Source organism: Sus scrofa, chromosome 2, assembly GCF_054392235.1.
Source record: "Sus scrofa isolate SSC_HxYL_T2T_F1_AM1 chromosome 2, Sscrofa_HxYL_maternal_Yorkshire_Landrace_v2.0, whole genome shotgun sequence".
In the NCBI taxonomy this organism is placed as follows: domain Eukaryota; kingdom Metazoa; phylum Chordata; class Mammalia; order Artiodactyla; family Suidae; genus Sus; species Sus scrofa.
The window spans coordinates 62,884,441-62,888,724 of record NC_139384.1 but is presented as its reverse complement, the minus strand read 5'-3'; the positions used below and the strand labels follow the sequence as shown (position 1 = coordinate 62,888,724).

Genomic DNA, 4,284 nt, shown 5'->3' with positions numbered 1-4,284 from the left:
GGTTGTAAGTTAAAAATGTATGTGCTATTGAAATTAGATAAAAGGCATCCTTCAGAGAAGAATACTCACCTGTTTGTAAATTATACCTAATTAAAAAAAATAATAACTCCAACATTTTTGACTACTTTATTAATTCTTTGAATAGATATTTATTTTGAGGTGTGGCTTAGAAATGTTTAATAAGCATTTATGATTAACAAATTTTTAGCAATCTACACTTGACTTGTTGATGACAGCTTAGTAAATAATCCCAAAGCTGAAGGTCCTGAATTTCAAGGTAAAACAGAAAGAAAAGTCAGGGATATAGTGCATATCTAACCTCTCTTGTGGAAATATTCTACAATAACTTGTAGAATCTTGAATTTTGGGACAAATCATTGTTATCTTAACCATGATTTAGGGCAAGACATACACTTTCTCAGGACTCCCCTGACATCATTGTTCCTCAGACTATAGATGAGGGGGTTCAGCACAGGGGTAAAGATAAGATAGTATACTGACACAACTTTGTTGTAGTTAGCTGACCTGTAGGATTTTGGTTTCATGTAGGTAAAAATGCCAGCTCCAAAAAAGAGCCCTACCATGGAGAGATGTGAAGAGCAGGTGGCAAAAGCCTTCTTTCAGGCTTCATTAGAATGCATCTGGAGAACAGCAGTGAGGATAAGACTATAGGAAATCAGGATAAGGGAAATGGGGACAAGAAGCATTAACACACAGCAGATGTACATGGCAGACTCAAATACAGAAGTGTCAGCACAAGCCAAACGCACCACAGTGGGAGCCTCACAAAAGAAATGATCAATCTCATGTGAACTGCAATATGAAAATGTCAGGGTAGCAGCAGACTGCATGAGCCCATCAGCTGCACCCAGGAACCAAGACCCCAAAATCATTCTCAGGCATATTTGCCAGCTCATGAGGACTGGGTATCTCAGTGGGTGGCAAATAGCGACATAGCGGTCATAGGACATGGCTGCTAAGAGGAAGCACTCACCCCCTCCCAAAGTGAGGAAGAAAAAGATCTGCAACCCACAGCCAGCAGGGGAGATGGAATTCCTGCCAGTCAAGTAGTGAGCAGCAATTCTGGGCACATCTGTGGAAACCAGCATCATGTCCATGAGGGAGAGTTGACTCAGTAGGAAGTACATGGGCTTGTGGAGTTGGGGGTCCAGGAGAATCAGGAGAAGCATGAGAGCATTGCCCACTAAGGAGGTGAAGGCAGTTGTCAGGACCATCACAAAGAGAATTAGATGCGGTCCTGTGTGGTTAAACAGTCCTAGGAGAATGAAATCTGAAGTGGGATTCCAATTTTCCATGATTTCAAAAAAGAGTGACACTGCAAATGGAGAAATAGATGAGGATTACACATAGATATCAAAATTTATTGAAAACTGTTAAAATTAGATACTTTTGATTGATACCCAATAATCCATAGAGGCATTTTTACTCTACAAAAAAGAAGACTTCTCTTTTTAGCCCTAAGAAATGAAAGTATTGAGGCTACAGGTAAAAACAAAACTTAGCTTAGGATTGTTAATGCATTTAGTTTAACCTCACCAAGTTATGTATTTAAAAGAAAAATAATTGTTCTTAGGCTATGTTCACCAAATCTGGGCCTATAATACTAACTGCAAACTTTAGCTGTAAAATGGCACTTTAGGATGGATGGTGGAATGGGTTTTATTTGTAAGACTCAATCAACAAGTGATATAACTGTGATTTTTCTGGAGTTCAAATTTCATAAGTGAAGCTAATAAATATTAAAAGATGAATATTACTTACATAAGATAAAAACATTGAATCCCAATAACCTGGATTTGTAGCCCCTCTGAGTGGCATCTTCCTAATGCACTTCTTTGAGTAGAGGAAGGCTCTTCTAGTCTTGCAGCCTCAAGCTTACTCATATCAGCATCTGCAGTGACCTTTTAAGGGGTGTGGCCTGTTACCATCTTATTCTAAAATTATTATCCTATTAAGATTTCAGAACTGCATCAGTATGAAGATTTGGATGTCAAAGTTGTTTAATTTTAAAGGATTTTATGGGTCCCCACCACTTCAGTATATTCCCCTGCATGCTTTCAGAGTGCTATGACTCATTAAAAATAGGAGAGCCTTATTTACCAAAAAAAGTATGTAAATAAATGTCCTTGGAAAGAGATACTCATTTAAAAATACATGAAGGATTTGATTAATCTGATTCTGGTATTATTTATTTAAACATTAGTATGAATGGAGTATAAAAGAGTGTATTAAAATACAAGATTTTTGTCAAACCCAGTAATTAAGTTGATAGAACCTATGGTAGTATTCTGCTATATTTTCCTTTTTGAACTTTATTTGCTGGTATTACTATGTGTTATTGTAAGTTTCAATAATTTTGTGTCTTTATTATACAATTTTATATTTATATATCTGTGTCTATGTAATAAAAGGCGTGACAAAAGCAAGGACTGTTATAGCAGATTACATTTTGGATGTGTGTATGTGTGCCAAGATCTTTCCCATTTGATTCTATCTGGGATACTTTTCATGATTTTATTATTGTTTTAATTTACATTTTCACAGAGCAGGAAAAGCTTTTTTTTTTTTTTAAACCTCCATTTTACTATTCTTCTGACGCTGTCTAAAATAAACATAGGGATCACCTCCCACATATACATATACATTATATACATATACATCTTTCTCTTGGAATAATCAGTGGGAATAAGTACCTCTCTAAAAACATGAAATGTTGTATTTTTTTTTCATTTTACAGCCACACTTGTGGCATTTGGTCCCAGGCTAGTGCTCAAATCAGAACAGCAGCTGGGTCTAAGCCAGCCATAGCAAGACAGGATCTGAGCAGTCAGCAAATTATGCTGCAGTTTGCACCAGTGCCAGATCCTCAACCCACTGAGCAAGGCCAGGGATCACCAAAATGAAATTAAAAATGATTTATGTTAAATTCACTGAATAGCTGGGTCATTTCTAAATATATTATTGAAACATATATTACTAAACACAGGCTTGCTTTTAGAGAGAAACTTCAGTTTTTTGGGAATATTAGTATTTATGTGCGGTGCCAAATTTAGAAATTTTCTATAAGAAAACATCTAGACATTATAAAAAAGTATTTTGTAAATTTGCCAATGTACAGAATACTAATGTAAAAAAATTCAGAATTTCATAGTCTTTAGTTTTCATTAGATATCAAAGGTTTCTGTTTAAAAATTAATATAAGAAATTAAATCTACTAATTAATTAATTAGCTAACAAATACATGAAACATATTCATATGCCAAAAAAATAGGCTGCGTGTTTTTGGTAAAAGAATATTTTTTAAAAGGAATCTTTGGAAATGGATTTTATGTTTGGTCTAGACTGAATACAATTGAGATTAACTTAATTGACTTTTGATATCAAAGTTAAACTGATACAAAATTAGAATTGGCCTTTCCTCTGTTAAAAGAACAAAGAAACTTGTATTTTTAGACATCCAGTTTTGATACTGATACCAGAAAATTGATACCAGAATCTGGGTTCTTGTTCACGGCAGTCAAAGAATGAATTCCATGAACACATAAGCAAGCAAAGCAAAGTCTTTTTTAAGGAAAGCAAATAGCTCCCAGGGCTGCTGGGAGGGGGAGAAGAGCCCCCTTCTTTATTTCCTATAGGAGTTTTTATTCCTTAAAGATGGGGGGTACGAAGGTGGGGTCCAGAAAGATGTGGTTTTCTCCCATTGGCCTTGCTCAATTACCTATATCAGTCCTTGTCCAATAGGGGTTTTAGGGTTGGAAAGTTCCCGTAAGTTTTATTTTTTTTTTCTTTTCTTTTCTTTTCTTAGATTAAGTCATAATTACTCTTATTCCTTTTTATCAGTTGAGGAGTGGGCTAGATATTTGTATTTCCTGTAGTAAACAAAGCCTATGGAGAATGCAAGTTTCCTATATTAAAACAAGGCCTGTATAGGTGTTATTCTCTGGAGGCCTAAGCCACAAATATTAATCAATATCCATATCAAAAGAATGTAACTGAGCCCATGCTCCTACACTAAGTACCTGAGTTAGTATTCTGTCTCAAAAATAAGATATTTTGAAAGTACTGTTTCTTTACCTAACCCAAAAGGTGACCTGCTTAGGAAAGAAAGAAATAAAAAAACAAATATTTTGTGTCTTTCCAAAATAATCACCTGTGTTATATTGTCTTTATTAGACTTTGTATCACATTAGTAAATTTAGTTGTCTAGATTTATATACAAAACAAGTAAGTTTGTCTCAGAAGTATGTAAGTTACTATATTTGC

General features: G+C 34.9%; 1 pseudogene; it reads right to left on the bottom strand.

Annotated features, from left to right (window-relative positions):
• Positions 1–380: 380 nt before the first annotated feature.
• On the bottom strand, positions 381–1,316 carry LOC110259587 (olfactory receptor 2T12-like; annotated as a pseudogene).
• Positions 1,317–4,284: the final 2,968 nt, after the last annotated feature.